This window comes from Chrysochloris asiatica, unplaced genomic scaffold (assembly GCF_000296735.1).
Source record: "Chrysochloris asiatica unplaced genomic scaffold, ChrAsi1.0 scaffold00005, whole genome shotgun sequence".
Taxonomy (NCBI): Eukaryota; Metazoa; Chordata; class Mammalia; order Afrosoricida; family Chrysochloridae; genus Chrysochloris; species Chrysochloris asiatica.
This window is the reverse complement of record NW_006408523.1, coordinates 43,881,556-43,904,843: the sequence shown is the minus strand read 5'-3', so window position 1 is coordinate 43,904,843 and position 23,288 is coordinate 43,881,556.

The window sequence follows — 23,288 nt, the reverse complement described above, 5'->3', positions numbered from 1 at the left end:
GGGAGAATGGAATCCCACTAGCATTGAGCTATCTCAGCAGGGTTTTAGAAAGGACTTATTATTGGATTTAAGCTTGTGTTATGTGATTCTGGAGAGTGTAAAGAAGTAGGGCTGTGCTGGATTGGGTGCTGTCAGGAAGTGGGATGATTGCTTGATTGGGTACTTTAAATCTTATCTAGAATCAGGGAAGAATAGAATGAGGGCAAAGCTGTCACTGGTAAAAGCTTTTTTGTCACACCTATATGGATAGGAGTTTGGTCTTGTTTTGTGGTTTGGACAATGTTCATGCTTTGTCTGTGTTCAGACATGATTATGGAGTGGTGTTGTTTGTCTCTTGATGCATCATGCTTACAGAGTAGCCTTGTCTGATGTTGATTTGTGCTATTTGTTATGTTCACCAGAACACCAAGATCTAGCTGTGAATGCCAGAACAGCCCGAGAAGCACCAGGGCCTCATGGGTAATGCTGCTGCTGAGTGTCAGGGATAGCTTTGCCCTTTATCAAATGTGATGAATCAGACATTAAAAACAAACACAAAACAAAACACAGAAACCAAACAACCAACCAGGTACCAATGAGTCATTTCTAATTCTTGGTGACCCCATTGGTGTCAGAGTAAAACTGTTCCACAGGATTTTCAGTGACTGGTTATTTAGAAGTAGATCTTTTGAGGAGCTCCTGGGTGGACTCAAACTGCTAGCTTTTCTGTGAGCAGCCAAGTAACTATTTGTACCATCCAAACAATCAGAAACAACTAACACTTACTGAGTATTTTTGCTCTGCTAGACATTTAAATACATGATCTTATTTATTGCTTACTAGGATAGGAGTCCTGGTGTGGCGCTGTGGGTTTATGCGCCAGATTGCAAAGCTGTTTGAACTGCGAGGTTGGCAGTTCAAGCTCACCAGCCGCTCCTTGGAAACCCTACACAGCGTCGCTATGGGTTGGAATCGACTTGATGGCACTTAACAACAACAACAACAGTATGGGAGGTGGAGTCCTGGTGTGGTGCTGTGAGTTAATGTGCTGGACTGCAAGGTCAGCGGTTCAAGCTCACCAGCTGCTTCTTGGGACCCTTATACAGGGTCATTATGAGTTGGAACCAACTCGATGACACTTAACAACAACAACAAGAAGGATGGGAGGTATGTTGCATACTGGCATGAGCACTGACTCTGGAGGTTACTTGCGTTGTAGTTTGGTTGGCCTCTAACTAGGAGCCCTGTTGGCACAGTGGATTGAGCCTTTGGCAGCTAATTGCAAGACTAGTGGTTGCAACTCATGAACCGCTGCACAGCAGAAAGATGAGGCTGTCTGCTCCCATAACAATTTATTGTCTCAGAAACCCTGTGAAGCAGTTCTACTCTAGTCTATATGTTTGCTATGAATCAGAGTTCATATGATGGTAATTTTTGTGTTTGTTAGGTGCTGTGGAGTTGGTTCCAACTTATGCACAACAGAACGAATATTGCCTGGGTTTGTGCCATCCTCACAATTGTTATGTTTGAGCCCATTGTTCTGCCAAAGTGCCAATCCATGTTGTTGAGAAGGTTTTCCTCTTTCACACTAACCTTCTGCTTTTCCAAGCATAACATCATTCTCCAGGGACTGGTCCCTCTTGATCATGTGTGTGAGATGAAGTCTCACCATACTAACTTCTTAGGAGCACTCCAGCTGTACTTCTTCCAACACAGACCTGTTTGTTCTTCTGGCAGTCCATGGTACCTTCAATATTCTTCTGCAAGAGTACAACTCAAACTGCTTTCTTATTCACTGTCCAAGTTTCACATGCTTATGAGATGACTGAAAATGCCATGGCCTGGGTCAGGCACACCTTAGTTTCTAACTGATATCTTTGCTCTTGAACACTTTAAAGAGGTCTTGTGCAGCAGATTTGCCTAATGCAATATATTATTTGATTTTTTTGGCTGCTGCTTGCATTGAGTGTTGATTGTGGATCCAAGCAAAATGAATTATTTGACAACTTTAATCTTTTCTGTTTATCATGATGTTATTGGTCCAATGGTGAGGATTTTTGTTTTCTTTACATTGAGGTACAATCCATACCAAAGGTTGTGGTCTTTGATGTTCATCAGTAAGTATTTTAAGTCCTCTTTATTTCCAGCAAGCAAGGTTGTATCATCTACATATTGTAGGTTGTTAATGGGTCTTCTTCAAATCCTGATGCCACATTCTCAAACTATTTGCTAAGCATACAGATTGAATAAGTATGGTGAAAGAATAAAACCCTGGTGCACATCTTTCCTGATTTAAAACAATTCAGTATCCCCTTGTTCTTTTCAAATAATTGCCTCTGGGACTGTATAGTTTCCTCAAGAGCACAATGAAATGTTCTGGAATAGCCATTCTTTGCAAATGTTATGCTTAACTTGTCATGATCTACATGACCCACAGTCGAAAGCCTTTGCATAATCAATAAAGCACAAGTAAACATCTTTCTGGTATTCTCTGCGTTTAGTCAAGAGGCATCTGACATCAACAATGATATCCCTAGGTCCTCAGTCTCTTCTGAATCCACCTTGAATTTCTGGCAGTTCTCTGGCAGTTCTGTTGCAGATGTTTTTACATTATCTTTAGAAATTTTTACTTGCTTTTGGTATTAAAGATATTGTTCGATGGTTTCCACATTCTTTTGTGTCACCTTTCTTTGGAATGGGCACAAATAATGAATCTCTTTCAATCAGTTGACCAGGTAGCTGTCTTCCAAGTATCTTGACATGGATGAGTACCTCCAGTGCTACATCAGTTTGTCAAAATATTTCAGTTTGTATTCAATTTGTCAATTCCTGGAGTCCTTTTTTTCTCCAGTGCCTTCTTTGTAGCTTCAACTTATTCCATCACTACCATAGGTTTTTTTTTTGACTTTAGGTTCTCCATTTTATGCTACCTCTTGAAATGTACAACATTGACCATTTCTTTTTGGTACAGTGACTCTATATTCCTTCCCTCTTCTTTTGATGCTGTCAGCATCATTCAATATTTTGCCCAGAGAATCCATCAGCATTGAAAGTTGAGGTTTGATTTATTTCTTCAGTTGTTTCAGCTTGATTAATGCTGAGTATGTTCTATCCTTTTGGTTTTCTAACTGCAGGTCTTTGCACATTTCATTATAATATTTGACTTTGTCTTCTTGAGCTTTGAATTTTCTGTTTAGTTTGAAATTTTCAATTTGAAATTTTCTGTTCAGTTCTTTGAACTTCCTCATTTATTCCACTCACGTTTGCATCTTTATGATAGAAAGCAAATTCCAGAGTCTCTTCTGATATCTATTTTGGTCTATTATTTTTTTCCTGTCTTTTTAATGACCTTTTGCTTTCTCTCTTTAAGATGTTCCTTATGTCATCTCACCGCTCTTCTGGTCTTTGGTCATTGATGTCTAATGCATCAAATCTGTTGTTTAGATGGTCTCTAAATTCAGGTGGAATATGTTCAAGATCATATTTTGGCTCTCATGGACTTTTTAAAATTTGCTTTAGCTTCAGCCTGAACTTGCATATGAGCAATTGATGGTCTGTTCCATAGTTGGCCCCTGGCCTTGTTTTGGCTGATGATGTTGAGCTTCTCCATCATCTCTTCCCACAGGTATAGTAAATTTGATTCCTATGTATTCCATCTAGTGAGGTCCTTGTGTATTGTCACCTCTTATGTTGTTTTAAAAAGGTATTTGCAATGAATAAGTTCCTTGGTCTTGCAAAATTCTATCATTTGATCTCCAGCGTCAATTCTATCCCCAAGGCCATTATTTTCCAACTAATAGTCTTTGTTTTATTTCCAACCTTCACATTCCAATCATCTGTAATGATAAATACAACTTGATTGCATGTCTGAACAATTTTATACTGAAGAAGTTGGTGGTTGTGTGCCGTCGAGTTTATTCTGACTCTTGGCGACCCTGTATTGGGTTTCTAAGGCTGTAAATGTTTATGGGAGGAGAAAGCCTCATCCTTCTACTATAGTTGTTATTGTTAAGTACTGTGGAGTCCGTTCTGACTCATAATGACCATGCACAGGGTTTCCGAGGCTGCAAATCTTTATGGGAGCAGAAAGCCTCCTCATTCTCCTGTGGAATAGCTGGTAGTTCCAAACTGCCGAACTTGAGGTTAGCAGCCCAATTCGTAACCACTAAGCTACCAGAGCTGTGACTGCAAAATTCGAATTTCTGACCTTGCGATTAGCAACCCAGCTCCTAATCCACTATGGTACTTGAAAAGGTTGTTATTGTTGTTAGTCCATCGAGTCAGTACTGACTCATGGTGACCCTATGCACAGCAGAACGAAGCACTGCCAATTCTTTAATATCATCATTACTGGCTTTGGTCATTGGTGTGTAAATTTGAGTAACAGTGGTATTAACTGGTTTTCCTTTTAGGCGCATGGATATTATTCTATCATAAACAGCATTGTACTTCAAGACAGATCTTGAAATATGCTTTTTGATAATAAATGTGATGCCATTGCTCTTTAATTTGTCATTCCTGGCATAGTAAAACTATATGATTGTCAGATTCAAAATGGCCAATACCAGTCCATTTCAGCTCACTAATGCCCAGGATATTGATCTTCATTTCATTTTTGGCAGTTTTCAGTTTTCCTAGATTCAGACTTCGTACTTTCCATGTTCTAATTATTAACGGATGTTTGCAACTTTTCCCACTCATTTTCAGTTGTGCCGCATCAGCAAATAAAGGTTCCAAAAACTTTACTCCATTTGCATCATCATGGTCAAGTCTACTCTGAGAAGGCAGCATTTCCTTAGTTGTATTTTGAGCGTCTTCTGATGGACTCATCTTATGGCACTATATCTGACAATATTCTGGTGCTATTCATAATGTTTTAATCTTTCCACACTATATCTGACTACATTCTACTACTATTCATAAGGTTTTCTGTGACTAAACATTCATAAATAGTCCACCTCTCCTTCTTCCTAGTCTGTGTTAATCTTGAAATTTGGCTGAAACCTGTCCACCATGGGTGATCTTGCTGGAATTTAGTGGCATAGCTTCTAGCATCACAGAAACATGAGCCACCAAATTACAACCAACTGACAGATGAGTGGTGGTCAGTGGTTGTAGGTGTGGTTTTTTTTCTTTGACTCTGACTTTCGAGGTTCAAAGATTACCTAAGAGTAGTAGTTTGAGTGGGTCATGCTAACCTCAAATTCTGGATTCCTCAGAATTTAAAACTCCATTCTCATTGGATATGTATATATATAAGTTTGAAAACATGAAAGGGTTCCCACATGTAGGTTTGAATTATAGTTCTGTAATTTACTGGTAATGTGTCCTTGACCCAACTATATACCCTCTCAAGCTTAATCATTTTTATCTTTATCTTTAAGAATTTGAAAGGATTGAATGATTGAAATCAGAGGTTCGAAATGGGTTCATTAAGGTTTTGATGCCTGCTGAGAAATTCTTTTTCTACCCCAGATATATTGAATCCCCATGTGGGGATTTTGTTAAAATGTAGATTCTGATCCCACATACCTGGTGGGGAAGGACTTGATTATTATTATGCATACATTCAGAGTCACATGGGAATCTTGTGAAAATGTTTCTTCTGACATTCATTTTGATCTTTTCTCCCTTTCCTATCTTTTCAGTAACCTTTGCTTTCTTCATGTGTGATGGTCTTGATGTCACCCCACAACTCCTCTGATCTGCGGTCATTAGTGTCTAGTGCATCAAATACAATCTTTTTAAAATTTTTGATGCGCTTTATTTTTATTTTTGTTGTGAATTGAGTAAAGGTTTACAGATGAGATCATCAGCTTTACCTTCAACAAATTATACACTTTGTTTTATTTCAGTGATTGCAATCCCCTCCCTGCAATAACAGTCATCCTACTTCCTCCTTGTGGCTTCCTTTTACATCTTACATTTACAAATGAGCAAAGCAAAAATATTTGATGCGCACATATAAAACTAAAAATACATATTCATTTGTCCCAAGGGAATATTCTGCAAACCAGCCTCCTGCCCTCAGGCACACAGCCTTACTTAGTCCATGGACCTAGAGCCCATAGCTTCTCTGTCTCTCCATGTTATCTCTGCCACTGTCTCTGCTGTTGCTGCTTTTCTAGGTAGGGATCTCACCCTCCGCTCATGCTTTTCTTTCTTGATTGTCCTTGTATCATCTGTTCCTGAAATGGAAGATTAACTACTCCCCACAGTGGTTATGAGTTGGTCTGAGAGCCTCAAGGTCATCAGTTCCAAACTACTAGCTGTTCTGTGGGAGAAAAATGAGGCTTTTTGCTCCCGTAAAGATTTACAGCCTTGGAAGCCATTTACAGGGCCGCTTTGAGTCGGCACACTACCACCACCATCATTTTTAGTTGCATATCTTCTACAATTACAGTTGTGACAATCATGATTAATTCTGCTAACAGTCACTCACAACTGAATCCTAAAATCCTATCACCATCATCCTCTGCTTACTTTCACCACATCCATTTGGTAAAAGGATTCAGTGGGTGGGGATTCTACTTTACCCCTATCATCTGGTTTTTTTACAGATGTAATCAATTTGATTTGTTTGTATGCTACCTGATGAAGTCCATCCACGTATATAGTTACCCTTTATGTTGTTGAGAAAGTATTTGCAATGTCTGACTCATTGGTCTTGCAAAGTTCTATCTTGTGATCTAAAGCATTGTTTCTTTCCCCGAAGCCATAGTTTCCAACTACCAGATCCTTCTTCTTTGTTTCCACCTTTCACATTCCAATCACCAGTAGTTATCAATGCATCTTGAGTGCCTGTTTGTTCAATTTCAGACTGAAGTTGTAGTTGTTATGTGCCACAGAGTCGGTTCCCACTCTTAGTGACCCTGTACAGGGTTTCCAAGGTTGTAAATCTTTATGGGAGCAGAAAGCCTCATCTTTCTCCTGCTGAACAGTTGGTAGTTTCAAACTGCTGACCGTGAGATTAGCAGCCCAATTTGTAACCACTATTCCACCAAAGTGCCTTTCAGACGGAAGAAGTTGGTAGAATTTTTTAGTTTCATCATCATCGGCTTTAGTGGTTGGTGTGTAAATTTGAATAATAATTGTATTCACTGGCTCTCCTTGTATAGTATGCCTATCACTAGTGTATTGGTATTATCCTATCATTGTACCTGAAGATAAATATTAAAATATTCTTTTTGATGATAAGTGTGACACCATTCCACTTCAATTTATCATTTAAAAAATGTTCTCAGTTTTAGTAACCTAAATGGTAAGTATTGGGAGGTATAGCTTAAGAAAACATAAGCTTTTTGGAGCTTTCAGTAATTTTTAAATGTCAAAATGGTCCTGAGGCAAAAATGTTTGAGAACACTGTTTTGAAGAGGTTGAATTTTATCTAAAATATAATCAGGAGCCCTTGAGTGACTTTTGCAAGAGGGTGAGCTGACCTGGAGTTTTAGAATGAGAGCATAGGGAAAAGCCTGGGGGCGAGAGACTAGTTTAGAAGCTATCACTGAGACTCAGGAGACAGGAGAAGTCCTGTGCTTCTTTTCATTTGTGAGCAGATGTGGCAGCTCATAGGAAGGGAGAAAGAACCCGTAGTCCTTGGAGAGTTGGATGTCAAGAAGGAGTCTAAGACTCCCAAGACTTTGATGAGGAAGCTGACAACCAGTGGCATTATAAAGTAAGTTGACAGTTTTGGGTTTTCTTTCTTTCCATACTTTAAAGGGAGCATACCACTGTTTGGGAGCTTCTTTTGTTTCTGGTGAGAAGTAATTAGTCCTTAGGTTTGTTTTCAAGATTGTCTTTTTATACCTAATTTCCAAAAGTTTGACTATGATGTGTCTTGATAGGATTTTTTTTGTAGAAGGGGCCTGAAAACATTTGTGAAAAGTGGAATTAAGTTTTACTGATCTTCTTAAATCTGTAAATGTTCCCCACCCTTCTTCCCGCTAAAACATTTGAGGACATTTTGGTCATTATATTTTCAAATATATTTTTCTGACTCATTTTTTCCCTGTCCTTTCTTGGGATTCCATTATGATTATGCTAGACATCTTAATATTGTCCCACAGATCTCCAAGGACTTGTATATGTTTTAACCCCATTCCCCCCCTTTTTTGCTGTCCTTCAGATTGAATAATTTCTATTGGTCTGTTTTTCAGTGATTGTGTGATGGCTCTGTAGGGTAAGTACTGGACTGTGAACCACAAGGTCAGCAGTTTGAGTCCACCAGTCACTCCATATGAGAAGGATGAGGCTTTTGCTCCCGCAAAGATTTACAGCCTCAGAAACCCTATACAGTTACTGCGTTAGAACTGACTAGATAGCACTGAGCAACAACAGCTTCATGGCAGAGTGCAGTCCTTTCTTCATGTGCAAACTCCCCTGCAGTGATTGCCTTCTTTAAGTTGTTCTCAGAGCCTTCAGAAAAGTATTTGTTATAGTTTACTTCTGAGTTTATAAACCATATCTTGGAAGGGTTAATGTGATGTGGGAGCTCTTTGGTCATTCTAGGGATAATTGTGATACTGTTTTGGGATTATTAACTGAGAATGGATAAGGGGGAGTGGTGACTTTAATTTTGAGTAGGATATTGACCATTGGTGAGGTATGGAGATACAGATATAGTACAAAGGCAGTGAGGTGGGATAATCCATTTGAGAGAGAGAATTGGCCTGAAGTTATAATCCTGGGGAACAGTGATGCTTAAGAGGTAGGTACAGGAAGAGGAACCCATGAGAAAGATTCAAAATGTAAGTGGAGTGTCTGCCCGTATCTACTGACTGGGTTTGGCGCCCGATTTTGCAAAATCGAGTAAAGAAAACCTCACTCTTGCTAAAATGAGTACAGATTGTATTACCAGAGTGTTTGTCGGTGTCGATACTGTTTCTCACAGCAGGATTCAAAGTTTCTTTTAATCTCTGGGTACCCGTGAACTGATAGTCCCTGAAAAATAGGGTACTGCCTCCCCACTGGTGCTCTGTGGACCATCGGAGAGATCGACAGGGAAAAGGAAGAGGGGTTGGCTGTAGTTTATTGTCTGCAAAATGGAGAATTGGTAACTTATTGCACACTACTGCCTGAGAAGCCAGTATACGGTCTATTCAGCAAATGAGGGCTAGCTGCCTCAGTCAGAGGAGCTAAAAACCCTGGAAATTACATATTAAACAAACACAAGAAGACTTCAAAAGGTGGAACCTAGGGACATTAGGACCGAAGAAATAACACAGTGAAGATACTAACAACGGCACTCAGAAGATTACCAGCCAGACTAGTTTGGGCCCCCACACATGTGCAGAGCCTTTCAACCAATGCAATCAATTTATTGCACTTCCCAGCAAAACTTCCTGGGTTTCAAGAGCACAAAACCCCTAATACTTCCTGTCCACCTGCACTGTGAATTTAAATTTTCATGGCTCTTTAAATTGAGTATATAAACTCAACCAATCCCTAGTCTTACCCCCACCTCTTTTTATGAATATGCATCATCTACCTGTCCATTTCCCTATAAATCTGAAAACCCTCAGATGTTCATGGCATCAGTTCTGAGGAACTGTCCTCCTGGCTCCTTGAGAAAGTAGCTTTGCAATAAAGTACTTTATCAAAGGACAAAAAAAAAAATGGAAGTGGAATAATCTGTATGAGAAAGTTGCTACAGAACCAAGCAAGCAATCAGCAATTTCATGATTAAAGTGTATGTGTGTGTATGTATGTGTGTGTGTGAGAGAGAGAGACAGATAGACTTTTCAGACAAGAAAGTTCATAACTTTTATCAAAGTTTTCCAAAAAGGTTTGTGACCTAGAAGATGTAAAACAGTGAAATAAATGGCATATGATGAAAATGTCATAAAAATTTCTGTTTAATGTGTGAATTGGGCACTCAGTGATGGTTTACTCATTGTTGTCAAGTTGATTCTGACTCGTAGTGACCCTGTAGGACTGAGTGGACCTGTCCCATAGGGTTCCTGTCCTGACAGGTGCAGACTGCCATGCAGTCTCCCAGGGAGCCACTGGTGGGTTTGAAAGGCCAACTTTCTAGTTAGCAGCAGATCGGTGCTTAACTACTCTGCCACCAGGGTTCTTTACTTGTGACTCAGTAAGGGCAATATCAGAGTGCAGGTGGATGACAGTTGGAGTTATTGAGAGGTATACTAGAGACACACAGGTAAGGATAGGGAGTGTAGAATTCTCTCTCAGGAAGTCTCTATGATAAGATAAAAGGAGATTGCATGATAGAGGGGAATGAGGTCCAGACAAGCATAGCAAAGCCCTGCCTAACTGCCTCTGAAGCTCATAGCTTTTTGCTGCTCTGTTGCAAAATTCTAGAGACTGTGGAGCTGGCACTCACACATTCATTCCTATATTTTGATGCTAAAGAGGTTATGAGTTCCATGAGAACAGAGATTTATTTTTCCACGTTGGTGTTCTTTCTCTGTAGTATGTAAGTTGTATTGTAAAGACTTGCTGTGGCCCCCTGGCAGAGGTTTCAGGAATGGCATGGAGAAATGATCTGGTGGAAACAATGGTTCCAGTGCCAAGTTGTTAGAGAATAGCTCTAGCCCAAGGTTTCTCTTACAAGTGTGCTTGGATGTTCTCATGTCCCTGGGGGGTTACAGGTTGCTGCATACAGGACGTTTATAAACCGGTGTAGCTGGAAAAGGCCTCAAGCATTTTGTACAGCGGGGAAAGGAAGTATATAAACAATCCTTTTTTGTGTGTGTGTTTAACAGGGAAGAAGTTGGAAGACACTAGGCTGAATAAGTATGGAATCAGAAAAGTATGCTGATAGTAGGAGGAGGTGAATTTTGTAATTTTTGGAAATCTTTGTAATATCCTTATTTTAAAGCAGAATTGCAAAACAGTTAGTGTGAATAATTGCCTTTATTTTCTGCTTCTTAGGCCCAGAGCATTTTCCTGCTTTCCCTATATTTGTTCCTCACTCAAAATAGTTGACTTTCAATAAAAATTCTTTTTGTTCCTCCAAGCCCTAATGAGGAGTCCTGGTACAATGCTGAGGGTTGATGCACTGGACTGCAAGATTGGTTTGAACCTTAAGGTTGGAGGTTCTAGCTCATCAGCCACTCCTTGGAAACCCTTTAAAGGGTCGCTATGAGTCAGAACTGACTCCACGGCACTTAACAACAACAACAAGCCCAAATGAAGTTGTCAAACATCTTTATACTCCAAATATCAGGTCATGGGGAAAATATTTGATTACAGATTAAATGACAGCTAGTTCTTGTCCAATATTCACATTTTGTAACAGGGATTTATTAAAAATGAATCTGTGTTTTGTTGAATTTGCGGTAAAGACATTTTGGACCTCATCCTTCTCTTGCTCGTTGGCTAGCAGTAGTACGTTTCAGAGCGTTTCTGGGTGGTACAGATTGTTAGCTTAGCTGCTGAAGGCTGGAAGTACAAGTCTACCCAGCGGTGTCTTGGAAGAAAGACCTGAAAATATTTTTTACTGAAAAATCTGTCACTGAAAACCTTATGAAGCAGAATTCTCCTATGGAACCCATGGGTCTGGGTTGCCATGAATCAGAATTGACATGATGGCATCTGGTTTAAAAATATATCAGATGACTTAGGAGCTCCAGGTGCATATCCAGCCTGCTGCCTTCCTCACTGTGTAAAAGCTCTTCAACCTTCGGGTCAGCACTTCCAGATGAGAGAGTGTAGGTCCACTGTGCGCAGTCGTTGTTGAAAACGGTATACAAATGGCTTTGAAAGCTGTGGATATTCTGCAAAGTCCATACATTGCTTAGCTTTTAAAAATACAACTGGAAACTTAGTGTACTCACTCCTTTTCTTTGTTTTTGCCCCTTAAAGTAGCTTGACTCCCTTTGTATATTGGCATATGAAGAGCTTTATGTAAATTATTGTATGTTGTTGCAGTTTGTTTTATTGAATAACCTAGAATTTATTTAATCGGTTCTCTTTTGATAGATACTTCTTTTTTTAATATTCTAAATTATGAAAGATGCTTCAGTTCATGGTATTATGAATAGCAGATCATTTTGCCCATGTGTAATTATAACCATGAAATAATATCCTACAACTGAATTGCTGGCTATAGGAATGTACCTTTTTCACAGTGGATAGGTTTTGTCAAACTTTCTTCTAAAGAAGTTCTGCCAGTTTATACACCCATCAGCCATGTATGATGCACTTGAAATACTTAGTGATAAACAGCAAACACTACAGCCTTCCGTATGAGTTGCATGTCAAAGAAAACAAAAATCGTCACTACTAGACTCATAAATAACATCATGATAAATGGAGAAAAGATTGAAGTTGTAAAAGACATAATTTTGCTTGGATCTGCTTTCAACACTCATGGAAGTAGCAGTTTAGAAATTATTCAAATCTGCTGCATAAAACCTCTTTAAAGTGTTCTATCTAGAGCAAAGGTATCAGTTTGAAGAATAAGATGTGCATGTTAAGCTTGGTATTTTCAATAGACTCATATGCATGTGAAAGTTGGACAGTGAGTAAGGAAGACTAGAAGAATTGATGCATTTGAGTTATAGTGTTGGAGAAGAATATTAAAAGTACCATGGACTGCTAATAGACTAAACAAATCTGTGTTTGAAGAAGTACAGCCAGAATTCTCCTTAGAAGCCAGATGGTGAGACTTTGTTTCTCATACTTCAAACATATTATCAGGAAGGACCAGTCCCTGGAGAAAGACATCATGGTTGGTAGAGGTAGCGTATCAGCGAAAAAGAGGAAGACCCCCCCGATGAGATGGGTTGGCACAGTGGTAGCAGCACCATTGCTCAATGGTGTACGCTCAAGCGTACTACCAACGGTTGAGAGGATGATGGCACAGGACTTGTTTTATTGTGCACAGGGTAGCTAGCTATGCGTTAGAACCAACTCAATGACACCTGGCAACAAAAGCAATAAGCTCTCCTACAGTTGAACAATTTAAAATGTTCAACATGATTTTTTTTCCCCTGAAAAGAGAATTTTTTAAACAAAATGGTCCATTGGTTATTAAATTATAATTTCCTACATTCAAATGCATGTCTTAATATCTATTTTTCCTGGATATATTTGTTTGCTAATTTTAGTACTGAATTGAGCTTACACATTTTGTTGTTAAAGAAATCAATTCTTAAAGCAACTCTATCATTAACAATACTGTGGATCAGTGTTTCCGATGCTCAAGAATATTTCGACCTACCTGAATTTAAGACACGTTTAGTAAGTCAATAAAGTGTGTCAGTCAAAATTAACACTGCAAAACACTTGTTCTTTTGTTGATAATTTACAGGATTTTTAGGATTATCATCAAACAAAAATAATTGTTTTGAAAAGTGTTTTAAAATTTTTTTCTTAATCACTTATGAGTTATTAAATCAATTATTGGATCTTACACTTAGTGAAGGACTCCTGGTGTGGTGCTGTAGGATAAGCAGTGGACTGAGAGCCACATTTTCGGTGGTTCAAACCCACCAACTGTTCCTCGGAAACCCTATACAGGGTCGTTATGAGTTGGAACCGACTAGACGGCACGCAACACCAACAAAACTTAGTGAAACTTACTGTGGCCCCTGTGAACTTCACAGCAACCAAGAATGAAGGTGAAAAGACTTGTGGGAAAAGTTCCTGCTTCTGGCAGCAGAGGTCAGAATGCTTCTGTGCTCAATGCAGAAAATGAAACGTAACAGAAGAATGCAACTAAATGGGAAGACTGAATGCCTAGTTTTTATTCCTCATATGTTGGCCTTCCCCAGTTTAGATTTAAGAGGTGAAGTTTGTACAAAACTCCATTAAAGTATGATGCCATCTATAAAAACATGTTTTTGTTTGCTCTAGTTTTCATCCTGGGTGTTGAAAGAGATAAAATCTCTTCAAAGTAAATGATTAATTTGGTTTCAGGTAATGAATAATATTTCCACTAGAGTGATGGAATAAATAGACTTTTAAACAATAGAGATGTAAAGAAAATACAAGTGATAATTTATTGAAATGACTGGTTTAATTCTGTCAGGAACAACAAATAGTTTGTAACCTGTTGCTTTAGAATCAATTTCAAACCCTTATCACTGTTACGCGGGGAGTGTGGTAGCTCCGTAGGTTAATCAGTAGACTTCAAACTACCAAGTCGGCAGTTCAAACCCATTGGCTGCTCTGTGGGAAAAAGATGAGTCTTTCTGCACCGGCAAAGATTTAAAGCTTTGGAAACCCTATTCAGGGTCACTATGAGTTGGAACCAATGCGACAGCACTTAAAAACAACAATAACAACCCTAGTATCGTATTTACAATTTTATCTTCAAGTTCAATAATAACAGAAGTATATCCAAACGTTTCTATACTCTGTATTTCAATTATGCTATAGTCTTTTGTAAACCAAATTTAAACTAGGTCCTGTGATTCTAAAGCAAAATTTTTCATGAAATGGTATTTGAATAAACAAGTTTTTAGGAAATTTGGCTCCTTTCCCCTTCTCATTTCAGCATATTCTTTTAGTTCCAAGGAGAAATTAAACATACTCTTAGAAGATAATATTCTCTCTTCTATGGTATTAGTGGAATTCTGAAAGTACGTGTCAAATCCTAAGACATCTCTGTTGTTGGAGGCATGCTCTGAGGTGCTGGGTGTGCTTTCTGAGAGAGAACTCTATGTAAATGTTGCCTAGCCATTCATTGTTGTGCAGTTCTTTGAATAAAGAATGATAACTATTAATTTGGTTAAAGAAGGCGGTGCATTAGGCATGATGCTTTACATCATCTAACATGAAAGAACTTTTTACAAATTGTCCTTGTCTGCAAATTTTCCTCCTTGTTTTTTAAAAAACGTGTGTGTATACACACATAGATGTCATTTGCACAGTGTTACTTAATCGAGAAACAAAGTAATGATTAAAACACACAAGAAAATGTTGCGAAAGTTACCTTACACTGCACACATTTGTAATTTGTGTGTACAGTTCATTAAAGCTCCAGTGCGCTAATAAATAAGCATGTGTTATAGATGGATTCAGCCCTGTTTGGATCAGTGGCGACACTCAGTGGGTGTTGGCTGAATGGATGAATAAAATTGTTTCATGTAGCACCATGGGCAGCCAAAAGAACAAACAAATCTGTGTTTGAAGAAGTACAGCCAGAGTGCTCCCAGGAAGCCAGGATGACCAGACTCTCATACTTCGGACATATTATCAGGCGGGACCAGTTCCTGGAGAAGGATATCATCTTTGGTAAAATGGAGTGGGGGGAGTAAAAGAGGAAGACCCTCAATAGGATGGATTGGCCCAGTGGCAGCAGCAGTGGTTTCAGGTGTGGCAATGATTGTGAGGCTGGTGTAGGACTGGCAGTGTTTTGTTCTGTTGTGCATAGTGTTGCTATGAGTCTATTCCAACTCAATGGCACCTAACAACAACAACAACAACATAGCTTATTAATTTTTTAAGTGTATGCCTTTCTCCAGACTGAAGATTTGACTTATTTGAGGAAACAGTGACAATTCCTACTCATTAAACATTGTTTGCTCATGTAATTATAGTTTAAAAAAGATTTTTCAGTTTGCCTTTCAGTAAGTGCTAAGTCCTAAGTTATGAACAGATACCCACCACTCAAAGCTGGCTTCTTTACTACAAATACCTTCAAAGAGTCTGTGAGTGCAGGGGAAAATGGACCTTCCTAAGCAGTGTTGTTGTTAAGTACCGTGGAGTCCGAGTCGGTTCTCCAAAGCAGTGTAGCAGGTAACATAACACCAAGGTGTGGAGCAAGAATTTGTTAGGTGTTGATCCTCTTTTGAATTTTGTGAATGTCACTCTCTTTGTATCAGTCCACACCTGAAGATTAGGTTTGTTCAGCTCTGGATAAAACATTCCTTATTTAATGCATTCCACAGCAGCTACCAGTTGAATGTGAAATTCAAGCCATGTTCCCCTAGCTAACAAAGATGAGAAGGCAGTGCATTATTAACAGAGCTTTTAGCTACTAAGAGGGATGCTAGGTAAATAAGTTGAGAACAACCCTCCTCATTGTTTTTAAACAAAACTGATTCAGGAGCAGTACCTTTCTGTAATATGGTAGCAATTCTTTGATGAATTCTTAAAGGACTTTTTACCTATCAAATGCTGAAGATTGTAACTTAAACTTTTACAAGTTTTACTCTGCCATTAAGCTTTTAGTATGAAAAACTGTAAGGTTTTTATTTTTGGGTCAAATCTTGGCATATCCAACTTTTATTTTTATGTTTGGGATCTGAACAATTTACCCCTCTATTTTAGAAGAGGCTTTAAGACCTTATTTATGGTGAGCAGTGGGCCCAAATAGGTTTTTCTTCCTCTGCATTCATTTTTCATGGTTCTGTTTGTTTAGTTCTGGGGAGACATAACTCATTATGTATAAATTAAACACTGATAACCAAAACCATAATGATCCCATGTGTGTCAGAGAACTGTGCACCATAATTTTCAGTCGCTGAGTTTTCAGAAGTAGATCATCAGGTCTTTCATCTGAGGCACCTCTGGATGCATTGAAACTGCCAATCTTCCAGGTAGTAGCGAGTGCTGAATCACTTAAGTCACCCGGGGACTCCTTAAACACTCATAAAGACTGCATATTTGGAGTGAAGGCATGAACACTGGCTATCGATAAGGACATTTCCAACCTGGTAAAATCACTCGAGATACTAAACAAATGATTGCCTGAACCCTGTGGGTTCTCTTGTGATTAGAAATTTGAAAAAGACCTGATGCAACATCTGGTATTTGGTTATCTATATTATGTCCAACACCCTCAGTTCCTCAATTTGCAGCGTCCAGCTGTTTTTGTCTTTGTAGCATATAATAGATTATGCCTTTTGGAAGTCTGTAACCATTGATCTTATCTGTGCTTTTGAGGATATATAACCTGTGTCAGTTGTTTCATTTAGAAAACATTGTGCTCCTTGAATTTGGCATGGAAGTCACTTCTGGATATCACTTTCCTGCCAAATCATAGATTGGCTTATATAAGGGAACTTCATAAAAATTCCATTATCTTTTGACTCCATTTTCCGTGAACGTTGTAAGCCATCTGGTACAATAAACACGATCATCTTTGAAGAAAGTGTCCGTTAAACCACCTACTATGTGAAACAATGGGGTCAGCATTTGCACAAAAGCAAAGATGAGAAGGTGAGGAGGGGAAGGGAAGCTAGAGCAAGAACAGAACATAAAAATTGTTAAATAACAACCCAGTTTGCTGTGTAAACAACACTCACGTAAAACATACACACATACACTTTTTTTTAAAAAAGAAACATTGTGTTATATTCACATGTAAAATACATTGTGTTGTATTCACATGTAAAAATACACTTACTGGCTCCTAGACATTGGTCTTTAAGTTTTACAAATAATTATTAACTTTCTGCTATATCATAGATGTTTTGCTAGGTATAGAGCCTGCAATGATGAGCCCAAACTGATGTGTTTTATGTGCCCCATGCATGCAGAGGCAGTAGGGAAGGAATGGCAGTTCTAGAAGATGCTTATACTATTGATCTGCATAGCTAGAGATGCAGACCTTTAGGAGTAAGATTGAGATGTAGGGAAGGGTGTTTAGTCATCTTTCCACCACGATAACCTCATAACTTTCAACAAAAAAGATTTTGTTTCCACTCATGGGTCTATGCGTTGGCCCTGGTTGTGGTGCAGGAGACTTAATGTCAGGCTGCAAGTTGGATGTTAGTGTGCTACACGTGTATTCTTATTATAGCTACGGGGTGGCAGAAGCAAGTACTGTCAAAGAAATGTCCTCATGGAAAAACACAAGCGCTTAAGAGACCAGGCAATATCCTCCAATGATTCTTATAGCCTTTCTTCAGAGTGATTTATCTGTATCCATTGCCCAAAATAAGTCACATGTTTAAGCCCAATAATATATTTGAGACTCATCCATGTCATTGCTTGTATCAGTACTTCACTTTTTCTTATACCTGAGAAATATTCCTTTGTGCAGATGAGCCATAGTCTATCCATTCTTATTTGAAAAATGTTTGGGTGGTTTCTAGTTATTTGACAGGTATGAGGTTATTATGAACATTCATGCATAAGACTTTTCACTTGAGTGGAAGTCAACAGCTGAGTGGAATGGGATTGCTGGGTTTTATGGTAACTGAACTCCTGGTGTGGGGCTGTAGGATCAGCACTGTGCTGACAACCACAAGGTTGACAGCTCAAACCCACCAGCTGCTCCTTAAAAACCCTATACAGGGTTGCTATGAATCGGAACCTGTTCGATGGCACTTACCAACAACAACAGCAAAAAACATGAGAACTGTATGTTTAACCTTATAAGAAATTGATCAACTCTTTTCCATGTTGGCTGTGCTATTTTGCATTCCTATTAGTTATGTATGAGAGTTCCGATTCCTCTTCATCCTTACCGACACATGCTATTATCAGTTTTTAGAATTTTTTTTAGCCATTATAATAGATAAGTTGAGTCCTGGTGTATTAGCGCTGTAGGATAAGCACTGGACCACATGGTTGGATTGAACCAGAAGGTTTGTGGTTCGGATCTATCAGCCACGCCTCAGAAACTATATACAGGGTCTCTATGAGTAGGAATTGATTTGATGGCACTTAACAGCAACAGCAATAGGTAGATATCAGCTTGTCCTACTATGGTGGCTTGCTTGTTGCTGTGATTCTGGAAGCTATGTCACTGGTGTTTTAAATACCAGCAGGGTCACCGATGGTGGACAGGGTTCAGTGGAACTTCCAGACTAAGAAAGACTAGAAGGAAGGAGAAACAGATGACTTCTGAAAGGTTGGCCACTGAAAACCTTATGAATAGCAGTGGAACATGTCAGTCATATTACCAGAAGATGAAAACCTTATGAATAGCTGCAGATCATTATTAGATACAGTGCTGGAAGATCAACCCCTTAGGTTGGAAGGCACTTAACAACAACAACAATCTTGTAATGCACATACAGTACATATACAACAGATGGGTTTTAAAGGTTTGGCATCTTTTTCAGAGATCTCAGTTTGTTTTCAGCGTTATTAGTTATTTCTTAAATATTTAGAAGAACTCACTGATCGATGTTACCAAGTTTCTTCTTTGACGATTGCTGTTGTTATTAAGAGCCATCAAATCAGTTCCAACTTATTGTGGCCCTGCATAGAGTTTCAGAGGCGTGGTTAGTGCCAAACTTTCATTGGTCCAGGGCTTATCCTACAGTGCAAACAGTACTCCATTACAAAATTATGAATGTCTATTACTTTCTATTTGTCTTTCAGCATTTTACAGATTTCCTCAGTAAGCATTCATTGCCATTGTAATAAAAAAAAATATATAAAATGAGGCTTTCTGCTTTCGCGAAGATTTAAAAGTCTCAGAAACACTGTTCAGGGTCATTATGAGTCAGAACCAACTCGAAGGCATTTAACAACAAAGGTGTGGCTGGGAAAGAGCTGCCTCCTCAAAGTAGAGTTAACCATAATAATATAAATGGAATAACGCTTTCAAAGACCCAACTGGGCACAACTCAAGCTGAGGATGAACAGCTGTAAACATCCATTAATATTCAGGACATGGAATGTGTAAAATATGAATCTAGGAAAATTGGAATTTATCAAATGCGAAATGGACCATGTAAAGATTGATATCCTAGGCATTAATGAGCTGAAATGGGCAAATAACCATATCATTTATTATGCTGGGAACAGGAAATTCAACAACAATGGCATAACATTCATTGTCAAAAAGAACATTTCAAGATCTATCTTGAAGTACACTGCCTGTGATAAGATGATATCCATTTACCTATAAGGAAGATCAGTTAATACTACTATTATTGAAATTTACACAAACCACTAAAGCCAGTGATGATGAAATTGAAGAATATACCAACTTCTTCAATCTGAAAACGATCAAACATGCAATCAAGATGTATTGATAAGTACTGGAATGTGAAGGTTGGAAACAAAAAGGAAGGATCCAAAATTAGAAAATATGAACTTGGTAATGTTGGAGATTGAATGATAGATTTTTGCAAGACCAATGATTTATTCAATGTTACCTTTGTAAACAACACATGGACCTCAGTAGATAGAATACACAGGAATCAAAGTGGCCACATCTGTGGAAAGAGATAGTGGGAAAGCTCAGTATCATCATCCAAAACAAGACAGATTCAGGCTCAAGCTGAAGAAAATGAAAAGAAGTCCATGGGAGCCAAACTATGACCTTAACCATATCGCACCTGAATTTAGAGACCATTTCAAGAAAAGGTTTGATACATTCAGAACTAATGGCTGAAGACCAGAAGAGTTGTGGGATTACATCCAGAACACCGTGCATTAAGAAAGCAAAAAGTCATTAAAATTCAAGAAAGAAAGAAAAGACCACAGTGGATGTCAGAAGAGATTTTGAAACTTGCCCTCCAGCATAGATATGCTAAAACAAATGGAAGTAATGAGGTGGTACAAGAGGTCAACAGGAAATTTAAAAGAGCAACTCAAAAAGACAAAGTCAAATATTATAATGAGTTAGAAAACCAAAAGGGAAGAACACATTCAGCATTTTTCAAGCTGAAAGAATTGAAGAAAAGATTGAAATGTCAATATGCACATTGAAGGATTCTATAGGCAAAACATTGAATGATGAAGAAAGCATGAAAAGAAGATGGAAGGTATCCACAGAGTCCCTGTACCAAAAAGGAAGTGGTTGATTTTCATCCATTTAAAGAGGTCGATTTTCAACCATTTAAAGAACTGATGATGTTGCAAGAAGGTGCAGTGAAGGCATTAACAAAGAATAAGACTCCAGGAATTAATGAAATACAAATTGAAATATTTCAACAAACTGATGAAACACTGAAGGCACTCAATGCTCTATGCCAAGAAATTTGGAAGACAGCTATCTGTCCAATTGAATAGAAGAGATCCATATTTGTGCCCATTCCAAAGAGAGGTAACCCACCGGAATGCAGAAATCATTGAACAATATTATTAGTATAACATGCAAGTAAAAGTTTTGCTGGAGATAATTAAAAAATGGCTGTACAACTGCAAAAAATGGGAACTACCAGAAATTCAAGCTAGGTTTCAGACAAGGATGTGGAAAGAGGGATTATTATTGCTGATGTCAGATGGATCTTGACGGAAAGCAATGACTACCAGAAAGTTGGTTTCTTGTGCTTTTGACTGTGTATATCATTAAAAGTTATGGATAACATTGTTAAGCATGAGTATTCCACAACATTTAATGGAACTCATGAGGAACCTTTACATAGACCAAGAAGCAGCATATGCAATGGTTTAAAATCAGAAAAGATGTGCACCAGAGTTGTATACTTTTATCCTACTTACTCATTTTGTATGCTGAGTACATAATTCGAGAAGCTGAATTATATGAAGAAGAATGCGGCATCAGGACTAGAGGAAAGACTCATTAACAACCTGTGATAGGCAGATGCTACAGCCTTGCTTGCTAGAACCAAAGAGAACGTAACATACTTACTGATGAAGATCAAAGACCACAGCTTTCAGTATGGAGTGCATCTCATTGTAAAGAAAAATTCTCCCAACTGGACTGATAAATAACATTAAGCTAAATGGAGAAAAAAATGGAAGTTTTCAAAGACTTCATTTTGCTTCCATCTACAATCAGTGCTCATGGAAACAGCAGTCAAGAAATCAAAGGAAGTATTGTGTTGAGCAAATATACATACTGCAAAAGACTCTATTAAAGTGTTAAAGAGAAAAGATACCAGTTTGGGGACTAAGGAACTCTGGTGGTATAGTGGTTACGAATCGGGCTGTGAACCGCAAGATCAGCAGTTTGAAACTACCAGCTGTTCCATGGGAGAAAGATGAGGCTTTCTGTTTCCATAAAGATATACAGCCTTGGAAACCCTGTATAGGGTTGCTATGAGTCGGAACCGACTCCACGGCACATGACAACAACAACAGGGTCCCCATATCAGAAAGATGTTTACCTGTGCTTTATTGTCTATGCAAAGGCTTTAATTGTGTGGATCATGACAAGCTATGAACAACATTGTGAAGTATGAGTATTCCAGAACACTTAATTGTGCTCATGAGGAATCTGTACCTGGACCAAGAGGCAGTTGTTTGAACAGAACATGGCAACACTGAATGATTTAAAATTAAGAAAGGTGTGCAACAGGGTTGTATTCTTTCACCATACTTATTCAAACTGCATGCTGAGCAAATCATCCAAGAAGCTGGGTTCTATGAAGAGAAACGTGGCATCAGGATTGGAGGAAGATTTATTAATCTGCGATATGCAGATGATACAACCTTGCTTGCTGAAAGTGAAGAGGACTTAAAACATTTACTGATGAAGATCAAAGAGCACAGCCTTCAGTATGGATTGCATCTCAATGTAAAGAAAACAAAATCCTTGCCACTGGACCAATCAACAACATTCTTATCAATGGAGAAAAGGTTGAAGTTGTCAAGGACTTCATTCTTCTTGGATCAACTATCAACACTCACAGAAGCAGCAGTCAAGAAATCAAATGACGTACTGCATTGGGCAAATCTGCTGCACAAGACCTTTTGAAAGTGTTGAAGAACAAAGATGTCAGCTTAAGGAGTAAGGTGCGCCTGATCCAAGCCATGGTATTTTCAATAACCTCATATGCACGTGAAAGCTGGGCAGTGAATAAGGAAGACCATAAAAGAATTGACGTTTTTGAGTTATTATGGTGTTGGAGGAGAATATTGAAAGTGCCATGGGCTGCCAAAAGAGCCAATAGATCCATTTAGAAGAAATGCAGCCAGAGTGCTCCTTGGAGGTGAGCATGGCTAAACTTCGTCTCTCACACTTTGGACATATTGTCAGGAGGGACCAGTTGCTGGAGAAGGATATCATGTTTGGTAAGGTAGAGGGTCCTGGTGTGGCGCTGTGGATTAATGTACCAGACTGCAAAGCCGTTTGAACTGCAAGATTGGCAGTTCAAGCTCATCAGCTGCTCCTCGGAAATCCTATACAGGGTTGCTGTGGGTTGGAACCGACTCAATAACACTTAACAACAACAACAAGGTGGAGGGTCAGAGAAAAAGAGAAAGACCCCCAATGAGATGGATTGGCCAAGTAGTAGCATCATCGATGGACTCAAGCATGACAACAACAGAGAGGTTGGCCCAGGATCGGGCAGTGTTTCATTCTGTTGTGCATAGGATTGCTATGAATCGGTTCCGACTCGATGGCACCTAACAACAACAATGCCCTGGTGTGACGCTGTGGGTTATGCACTGGACTGCAAAATCGGTTTGAACTGCAATTTCATTGGTTCAAGCTTACCAGCCACTCCTGGGAAACCCTATTG